This window comes from Zonotrichia leucophrys, chromosome 1 (genome assembly GCF_028769735.1).
Source record: "Zonotrichia leucophrys gambelii isolate GWCS_2022_RI chromosome 1, RI_Zleu_2.0, whole genome shotgun sequence".
NCBI lineage: Eukaryota > Metazoa > Chordata > Aves > Passeriformes > Passerellidae > Zonotrichia > Zonotrichia leucophrys.
This window is the reverse complement of record NC_088169.1, coordinates 7,926,602-7,937,691: the sequence shown is the minus strand read 5'-3', so window position 1 is coordinate 7,937,691 and position 11,090 is coordinate 7,926,602.

The following is an 11,090-nucleotide window of genomic DNA, read 5'->3' as shown; positions in this document are numbered from 1 at the left end:
GATGTGGGTGTAAGGGATTTGCTACCTGGTCGCTCCACCTCCCTTTATCTGATCTGGGCACTGTTCTTGCTCTGACTCAGATGAGGACACCACAGCTTGCCACACTAAAAGTGAATATTTTTAGTGCTCTGATGTTAGTTTTAACTGTATTTCAGAAATAATAGCCATTATTGCCCACAGTTTGTGTTCCAATAGCCCACAGAGGCTTTTGCTCAGGCTAGTCACAGCTTTGTGCACTGTGTACCCAGAGACCAACAGCTCCTGCCTGAGAAAGGAACCAGCCAGGAGGAAAGAACCCTGGAGAACTCTGTCACTGTGTCCTTGTGTCACTGGCCAGTCATGCTGGAGGGCCACACTTGATTTTCTGAGGCTCTGGCTGCCGCGTCATTGCCACAGTCTTTTGGATTCAAAAATTACCTTCCTTTCCCTCCTCCTGGTGAGGTTCTACATCTGACTTGTGCTGGGGTTTTTGTGTTTCTTGTCATGGAATGTCCTGTGTTGAAAATTCCTTTCACATCACCTAATTAATGCAATTTTTTCAACCCCTTCCCTGATCTCTCTTGTGATTATTCCTTCAAGTCACAAAGGGACATCCTCAGTCCTGAAGTGCCAAACTTGCAGCACCCACACTGCACTGGGGCAGTGAACATTGTTCCAGACTCCTGCCAGCATTTTGACACCTTCCCTTAAAGACTTATTTCAAACCCTTCTTTGACTTTGAAAATGCTTTTAAGGAGCACAAATTATTGAATAAAATTTTAAATAAGGAAAACCTGATTATGTTCTATAAATATTAATCTCAGAGTGTAATTGCTTTACTACTGTATTATATTGCAATAAGCTTGCTGGTGTTGCAGCATTTTAAATAAGTGTTAGATGATTTAGTTTGTTCTTATGCTCTGCATGGAAACAATCTTCAGTCTGAAACAAGATTGCAATTTGCTGATTACAGTTGTATCACCTCATCAAGTGACAGTGAGGAGATTTTTTTTTCCTACTTTTTTCTTTTTATTTACTCTTACTAAATATTTCATTTTTGAACAACATGCCTTTTCTACTCCTGCTGTTTCATTGGCATTAATAAAATGTAAATGTTACTAATCCCATTCACCTGGAAGGTATCACATATCCAAGGCACATGATCAAGGTTTGGTTTGGAAATGGGAGCTCTGGGAAACTCTTGGGTGGCAGCAGACCCTCAGGATGTAATCTCAGTATGAATTTGGATGTGGTAATGTTTCATATTAGTTTTACTGATTGCTTCTGGGACTAGTGGGAAGGCTTTGGAAAGGGGAGCTGGGAGAAGTGAATTATATTTAGAACTATTTCTGCATCAGAATTGTCTGGAAGAGCATATTGGAACTTGTATTTGGTAAAAATACCAAAGTATCATTCAATTGACAGAGGGCATTTGGCTCTTCTCTGGAGTTGTCTGGGAGATGTGAAGAACAATTGAACACAATGAATAAGGCCACAGCAGTTTTTCCTGGACTAAAACAATTTATTTCAAGCTGGTATTTGCTTCCCTCAGCCCAGATAGAGCAGTGGTGGAATCGATGCCATGCCCAGAGGTGCATTCCCCACCACATCTCATTCAGTTTAACATCTTATTAGTTGCAGTCAAATATTTTCATCTCTCATGCCTGTGCTCTTAATGATCTATTCTTCACAGACAGCTGGAGTGGGAAATGAACCTGCACATACAATGAAAGTGAGTTTTTACTTTTAAGTAGGCACACTTATAAACATTCATGCACCATTCTTTGCCCTGTGGCCCATGCTACTTTTCAGTCTTTTCAGCCAAGCTGAAAACAGATTATTTAGAAAAGATAAGGGGAACTGGCCCTGTAGAAGTGACTCAGAATGAGTTGACTTCTGGCATAGTGAAACACCTGAGGTTTTTAATCTATTTTTTTGGTGGGGCAGTCTTATTTTTTCTTTCCCATTTCTCTTGACATTTGCCATGCTACAAATGTCTTTTTTTATCATCAAATTGAAATTGCTTTCATTACTGTAGAGCACCTCCCTCATACACTGTCATGTAGCTTTTACACATCTTTAACAAGTGATGACTGCATGTCCACTTCCATGTGGACAACCTCACTGGAGAAACTTCCCTTCATGGTGGAGTTTGTCTCAAATGTGAGGCCAAGCCCAATCTAAACCAGTGGCAGGTGAATTCCATAAAGTCATGTGTACAAGACTAAAAGTTACCACCCCTGTGGTCAGATTTCTTAGTTTCACATTTATTGGGATAAAGTGTCTTTGCAGACCATTGCAGAACAAGCACCTGGCCTTGCTTGGCCTGGAGCCTTGTTGGCGAGAGTGACCCAGTAATTATATTCAGTGGTTCAGTGGTTCATCAGTGGCCCAGACTGATGGAGAGGGATCAGCACAGGCATTTGTGCAAGGAGTCATAGAACCAGGGAATCACTAAGGTTGGAAAAAAACTCCAAAGTCATCAAGCCCAACCACTAACCTGTCAGGTTCACCACCAAATTGTCTCCAAGCACCCCACATTCGTGTCTTTTTGAACACTTCCAGGGACTGATTCCACCTCTTCCCTGGGCAGCCTTTTCCAGTGCTTGACCACCCTTTCTGGGAAGAAATTTTCCCCAATATTTGATCTTAACCTGACACAACTTGAGGCCATTTCATCTCCTTCTTTTCTGGTTATCTGGGAGAAGACTCCAACCCCCAACCTGTCTACATCCTCCCAGTCAGGGAGTTATGGAAAGCAATAACGTCACTCCTGAGCCTCCTTTTCTCCTGAACAAAAACACCTTATTTTTTGTTCATGGACTAGCTTAAATATACCCTTATTAATCTTGAAAGCACTAGGTTCTGATTTGGGGTATAGCCTGCATTGCAAACATGGGTATGAGTGGAGAGCAGAACAGCAATCCACATCCTAATTGTGAATTAACAAAATGCAATGGTCTGGCTGTAGCAGCGCCAAACCCAGTGTAATTTCTCTGATGATTCTTGCCTTTTAATTTTAATAGAGAGTGGTTAATCAGGCAAATTATTTCAATTGTGGAAACATTAAAGGAAGAGAACTGAAAATACCATAGCTGTTGCTTTCCAGCAGATTGCTGTTAGAGCCAGGTGACTTCAGCTCTGTGGTGGCAATCTGAAAGTGCCACAGGAACACAGATTGCTTCATCAGGGTCTGTTATGCTTTAAAAAAATCTTCATAGTCATTGTAACAAGTGAGTGCAACTGTGGTATCACACATGTTCATATTATAAAACAGAGTAAATAAGAGTGTTTGAAAGCAGTTCTTTTGGCCTTTTGCTCAGGTATATCCATTTGTCAACTAGTGGATGAATAACCATTTTTTCTTAAGAGCAGGTTGTCATTTTCTGTTGCAGTGAAGGGTATTCCCAAATGCAAGCACGTTTCCTTCCTGCAATTAAAAGCTGACTGAACAGAACTGTACTTTTCAACTCATAAATCCTCTAAAAAGGAAATCTCATTAGTGTAATGAATACATTGAATGGTTGTTTGTTATAGACAATTAACCTCCATTAATTGGAGTGGTGTGTTCAGAGAAGAGAGATTGTTTATTTGACAGGATGATTTTATTTTGTGGGGATAAGGAGACATTTCAGATAACTTGCCAAAATAACTTCATCTCTGGGTGATGGCACCAAGTTACTGAGGGCAATGCAAATCTGTCTGCAGAGCTGACACTGCATGGCCACAGAGTGAAACAGCAGGTGAAATTCAGTGCTGATGGGTGGAAAGCAGGCCAAAAGATAATTTTTTCAAGCTTTACATGCACAAGAACAGGGCCTGACCTAACTTTTTCTGCTTGGGAGGAGTCCAGTTCGCCCACTGGGAGTTATTTTGGAAGATTTGGGATATTAACACATAGAAAAGGGGGAAACAGGGTAGGCACAGAGAGGAGTGCCAGGGAGATGTCTAATCCTGCCATCCCCTGATATCCTTGGGAAAAAAGTGTTACTGCTCTGTCTCCCTCTGTTTAATTTAGTGGCCTTCAGGGACAATTGCTCAGTCACAGAAAGATGAGCTTTAGAGTCTGGAGCCCTGATATTGCAATCTTTCCTACTTTTACAAGCAGCAGAGTAGAACATATATGCAGCAGAATGGAAAATGCAATAATTAGTATATTTTATATTGATCTTGTATTTTTTTCTGCTGCTGGATCATTTTACTTTCAGTTTGATTTTATTAGTAGGTTTTGATAGTTTTTTTTTCTGCTGTTAGTTTTTCCTTGTTTCTGAGGCAGAATTGATGCTGCTATTAAGGATCTCTGTTGTTTGCTGCCATCACAAATGTAAGGGAGGCATTGTTATCTTTATAAAAGTTGCATTAGCATTTACTGTTGTGGTTAATTCTTAGGCATTCTGTATCACTGTTGCTGCCTATTGTGGAGCTGAGAAAATGTTAATGGAAAATGGTCCAATTCTAAAGTGCTGCAATCAATATGCAATCCTTCTTACATGTTAACCTTTACCATATGGATTTAATATCACGTCTGATTTACACCTAATAAAACAAGAGCCTGCCTCTAGAGTTATTCTCTCTCTCTGTTTTTTTTCAGGGTTTTTTTAGTTTTTTTTTTAGACTGGAGCATTTTCTGCTTTGGATATTACCGCATGTTACATTTTGCTTGGGGAGAAGTCCTATGGCCTTACCCAGCTCCCCTTACCCAAATTCAGCAAAAACCTTCCTGATCTCATTTATCTGACAGCCTTGGATGAAGCTGGATCTTTTCTTCCACAGTTCTGATGCCTTAAAACTGGCAAAGAACAGAACATGTAAGGAGCATATCCCATGGCAGCTTCCTTGATACAGCTAAATAATGGAATATGTTTGCAACCAGTGCATCCTATTTCAGACTCTGGGTCTTTTTAAGCAGATATTTTGTGGTTTTTCTCTTCAATCCTTCAATTTGTCTCTTTAAGTTAGACTACTTCAAATCTTGACTGCATTAAAAAGATATGTATTGACTTCCTTCTGTTTTATTAATAAACATTTAACTCCAAGTCATTCACTCACCTTCTTCACTTGCTTTCAGAATGGTATTTATTTGTGATTTTCTCCTCAGCAGGCCTTGCACCCTCTACAGAGGCAAACAACAAGAACTAGCTTATTCCTCACATACTCATCTATTCTCTTTTCTTCAGCTTCCTCTGAGCTCAGTATCACACCTGACCACTCACACTGTTAGGAGTCAAAAAAACACAGCAAAGGCTTGGAAAGTACCAATTATTTTAGTTGTGCTACTGAATAATAGACTGGAGAGCAATGTCTGGAGTGCATCAAAGGCCCAGTGAAGGTCTGCAGAGACGCCTGTGTTATTTTAGGGATAAATATGTGCAGCCTAAGTAATGTATAACTACTGCATTTAAAGATCTGAGGCACAAAGAGAACACAGGGTGCTTCCAGTGACAGGAGCTCGAGAGCACCCTTGGCAGAGGAATAAAGTACAGTAACTACAAAGCACATGGATATTTTCATGATGGAAGTTGATAATCAGTCAGAGAAACATTAAAAAATGGGTGAGACACAGGAAAAATGTCCATGGAGAGAACTGTAGGGTTGGGGTGCTGGACAGTGAGGTACCTTTGCTGTTCAGTGCAGGATCCCACATTCCATGGACTCTGCCCTCAGCAAGGAAACCTGGGGGAGGGTCTTGTGCTGAGCTGGGCAGCAGGACAAGGAGAAGGGTGCATTGTCCCTGCATGAGAGGGGCTAGAAACAGGCTTGGGGCTTCCCACTGCTGCTGCCCCAGGGGTGCCAGTAATCCCAGCAGTGCCCTGGGGAGAGGGGGCTGTGAGGCAGGAATCTTTGGGAAGATGGATGTGGCTCTGCTGGGTGGTCCAGGATGCACAGCACCAGCACCTGCTGAGCCTGCAGCTGCCTGCTGATGGTGTCTGTAAGGAGTTTTTAATTCCTCCCTGAAAAGGCAGTACCTAGAGAGGCTGCAGGTTTACTTCAGTCCCTACTTGACAACCAGGAGTGGCTCATCCAAGAGCAGTGGTTCATCCAAGACAAGTGATTCTCCAAGACCAGTAAATCCTCTTACAGACTTATCTCAAGTGTGATATTGCTGTGACCTTGGGGTGTCTGATGCCAAGGATGGGCTCAGTGCGACAGGAGAAACAGGTTTGAGGTGGTCCCTTGTGTCTCTTGTTCCCTCAAAACTCCTCAGACAGGCAGTGAGCATCAGGCTGCACCCTGAGACCAGAGGGGCTGGTGAAACATGAGGCATAGACATATTATTCCAGGCACAGTCATACTATTTAAGCAGGTGTTAGTGGAGCCTGAGATTCTGATTATAGCATTCCAGTGATGAATTAATTCTTCATGGCCAGAGGTGAAGATGAAAAGAGCCTCCAGGAGGCCAGACAAGCCCCGTGCAGCCTCTGTGGTGAGAGGCAGGAGCTGTTTCACAGCGATAAACAGCTGCATGCTGTGCTGGCCTTAATGCAGCTGCCCAGAGAGCCTCTCCCAGGGTAACCTATGGATTTCACAGCCCAACACTCCATTACTTAGTCACACATTTATAGTTCCTCCCCCCCCCCTTCCTTTCCCCCCAGGCATCAGGCTGCTGTATGTGAAGCTCGTGGTGGCAATTACAAAATGTCTCCTGAGAAGCCATCCCCATCCCTGAGGCACTGCAGGGGAGCAGCAGCCAGGACCTGGCATGGTGTGTGCTGGATGGGCACCTGCTGGCTCAGGAACACCTGCTGAGCACCCAGGCCCACCCCAAACTCTGGTTCAAGTTGTACCAGAGCTGGGACCAGTTTCTGCACCATGGTTGCATGATGTGACCCATGGGCAGGGAACCATTTCCTCTGGCAGCAGTGACAGAGGTCTCTGTTACACCATACCACTGGCTTCGGTCCTCATTAGTGCTCAGGTCAGAATAGAAATAGATCAGTTAATATATTTTGTGTCTGATGCTCCATTTTCTCCCCTGTGCAGTTTTTTGTTTCTCACTGGAGCAGTGGTCCCACATGTGGCCAATTTGCTCCTCTCAGGGCCTGTGCCTGGGGCTGCCTCTGGGCTGGGGTGGGATGGCAGCCCCAGGCACAGGCCCTGTGTGCTGTGCAGGGCTGTCTCTGGCATGATTCTCTGCATGCATCACAAGGTTTTAATCCTTGCTGTGAGGTACATCTTGAGCTGGATGTTTCACTGGCTGCAGGAGCTGGGATCCTCTCTGGAGCCCAGAGGGAGGAAAGGCAGCTCCTAGAGCATGGCCCATGCTGGAGTCTCTGTGGCTACCAGTGTTTCCAGACGTGTCCAGAGGAGCCAAAGCTCTGCTGTGCTGCTGGGAGAGATTCAATGAGAGAAGAAATATTTGGTGGATAAATGTGTTCCACATGCAGGAGGAGGTTTGGAGGGCAGCTGGCACCTCTAATAGCAGCCAGAAGGGATCAGACAGCGAGGAGAGAGCCCAGCCATGCTCATGTGCCCCACAGCAGGTCACACACATTATGCTCTCTGCCAGGAGAGATTTCTCTGCACGTTTCAAAGGTAGCCTGGAGAAAAACCTGTTTTTCAGCAGGCAAGATGTGAAGCTAAAAATGCAAAGAATAAAAACTGCACAGTCACTGGCAGAGGTCAGCATTCACTACCTGTTATCACGTTGTGCTTTCTAATGTGCCTCTGTTATTTCCGCAGCGTGTGCCGAGCAGAGATCTCGGTTGTGGCAGCTCCTTTCCTTGCAGTGCTGATGGAGGGTTCAAGGGCCTGACATCCAGCTGATCCCTGGGCCCTCAGTGTGAGTGTGGAGCCTTTAAGTGCAGCTGCCTCACAGGATTTTATTTTACCTTGCAAGTGCTTCAGCTGGGACGTGTTATCCTGTAAAGCTCTTTGTTGTTTTAGCACTTCTGCCTTATCTGCACTTGTGTTCTCGTTGAATATATTTGTGGTGTCTAGGTGTAACTGCTGGCACCTTTGTGTTTTTCTGAAGCTGAAGGATACCACTTGGACCTGTAGATATATCCCATTTTCTCCCATATGTTTGTAATGGTTTATTTTAAAAGATACCACACTTGTTTTAAAGATTATTGCAGAACTGTTCTGATGCTGTGTACAAAATTGGTGAAGAATATTCTTCTATGGCTCTGTGAGTGCTTCATATTACTTGTAAAAAATTATGTTCTATTTAAGTGAATTTGATTTTTGTTGCCCATTACCTTCACAAGTATTTTTATATAATTGTTTTGCTTACAGAATAATTAAAAAAATATTTAAAAAAATCTTTTTTTCTAGTCCAGGCACGTTTAAAAGTCTTAGTAGGAAATTTCATGGCAAGAGCTGAGTAAAATCTAGAATCTTTGTTTAGCAGCTTTAATGCTACTTTGAAAAGAACTACAGAGATAAAGAGCTCTCTGCACCTGTCAAAACCTCTGTCGTAGTCATCACCTTATTTATTTTACAGCATTATTCAAGTCCTTTGAATTCAAGTCTTCTGCACAGGAGAGCTGTATCTCATCTGCCATGAGCTGAGTAGGTGAGATACATTCATTTTCCTCTAAGGAGGTGTTTCAGAGGGAGAAATAATCAGTGGAGGAAGAGAATAATTTCCTAAGTTTTGATGCTTTTGTTACACAACTGTCATCTTTCAAATTCAAGAGTTCCATCTAGAGGAATCCCATTTCATGAGCTTGGTTTTGCTGGCCTCTTGAAATGTGTCATGTTCTGTGGCTGAAAATAGATTAATTTAGTCCCCTTTCTCAGTTTTCCGTGTTGAATACCTGTGAATTTTTTGTTTCTTCCTAGCAGTTTTTGAAACACTTTAACATGAGTATTTTCTGCTTACATTTAAAATAAAATGTCCACGTTTCTGTTTATTGAGGTGATGAAGAGATACAGAAATTTTGTTTGTGTCTGACTGTCACTTATGAATTTGTAGCCCAGGAAGTCACAAGCCTCATATCTTCCCATCAAGACATATAAAATATATACTTCAGCAAAAGAAATTTAGAGTAACCGAGCAGACTCTGGCAACACTGAAAATATGTAATAATATAGAAACTGCTGAATGCAGACAGACCCACTGAGAACTAATACTTCTGCAAATAGATATAAATCTTTATTCAGTTTGTTTTAGGAGTGACTGTTTCCAAGTCTTTTTTTCTTAACCTGTAGAGAAATCTGAAAAAAATCCATCTGAAATGCCAACAGAAGCAATTTGCTATTATCCCTTTGGGTTAGGAGCTAAATTCCTGTTGTTTTTTAATCTAATGAACCTTTTGAGACCCTCCTGTGGCTCAGACACTCCAGTTTATCTTTTTTAATATTGTTTGTCAAACAGAGATTAAATACCTCAATAATGTTTAATAATGAAGTCTCATATCTAATACTGGAATGATCTTTGTATTCAGATGTGTGGAATTTGTCTAAGACAGGAGGCAGTCAGAAAGGAAATTTTTGGCTTTTAAAATCACATTAGCAGGAGTGTGGCACAGTGCAATGGATGGGAATGAGCTCAAGAAATCCCCCTGTTTGTGCTGTGCAACTTCAACTTTGCTGTTGCAGCTTAACTTAATTAAAGCAAAGCAAAATAAATCAAAACAAAATCACTGGGAACTTCCCCGTGGCTCTACTTTCCTGAGCAAAATGAACCAGATCCTGCAGATCCCACCTGTGCTGAGAGTGCAGCAGCATCCCTGGGATGCAGCATCTCTGCTGGGGTGGCTGAGTTAGCAGAGCTTTGCTCTGATCGCTCTTTGAAGAAAACCCTTTGAAGAAAACCCCTTGAAAAGCAGTGACAGAGCTTACCCTGACCGTGCCTGGATGGCTCAGTGGAAGGAGACCAAAAGGACTCTGCAGCTGAGTTCTGTGGAAGGCCCTGAATTTATAAAATGCTAAGACTGTGTTCCTCAGCAGCAAATTCCAAATGTTGGAAATGCCTGGCTGGAACAGCCCAAAACAGATCTTGTGAGGCAATGTCCCAGGAGTTAACTGGGCTGGATGATCAGGAGTGATCAGTGATTGCACTGGATCAGTGGGTACCTTCTTCTAAAAGTACAGATTTCCCTTTGCTGACATGCTTCACATAAAAAACATAAAGCAGATGAGCAACACCAACTCAGCTGAGCACAGCAGGTAAAATGCATTTCTTCACTTAGTTATGTTTTTTTTTTTCTTTCAACTCAAAGTAGCATAAATTAACTTTTACCTAATTACATGATTTTACCCAATTAATTAGAAACCAGACCTTATTTCTGATTTTCAACCTAAAGGCTTATTTCAATTTTGATTATATACTGACAAAAAAAAAATAAATAGAGCTTCTTTTACAGTTGTCTTTAGCTTTTTTCTGCCAACATTTTCTAAAAGTTTTACGTGTTGTTATGAAGACAAATTAAAGTAAATTCCATATCCTCAGACTTAAATTTGTTTGTACCTTTAATGAAGTCACATTGTGGTATGCAATCACGAGTTGTTTTATCTAATCTGACACCTGCCACCTTTTTCTGTCAGTGTTGACTTCAGAGTTTATTGCAGTTTTCTATAACTTTCTCTCTCTTCATTTCATAACTAGCTTTGCAATTGGGTAAGTTTAGGAATTCAGCAGATGCAAAAATGGAAGTTTTTATGATTTTTATTACCTGTTAGACTGCACTTATGGGATGATAACCACATGGATGTTTCTGAACAATTGCAGTCTATGGTGAGACGTTTGCTTAGAAAGTATTTCAGGTTCTGATTAAAAATGTGGGTGATTTTAAAAGGTTGCCTAAGGACTGCTGAAGCCTTCTGCTCCTCAGTGTCCAGAACTGGGGTGGTGAAATTATTGTTCACTGCCTGCAGAAGGACAAATTCATCGACATGTCCAAAACTATTCAGAAATAAGTTGCTCACTGAAGAATGTCTATTTATTTGTGCATCTATTTGGTTTACTCACTAAGCTTAATTTCATCTCAAAAGTAATAGTATTTGCACAGTGTAATTTCAGGAAACACTGTGATCCATAAAAAAAGTTCCCAAACAAGACAACAGTAAAGAAGATTTAACAGGAACAATTTATTGTTCTTCAAAATAATGAGGCTGTTTAATAAAGATGAAAAAAACATTAGAAATCCCAGAAGCAGGCAGTGCAA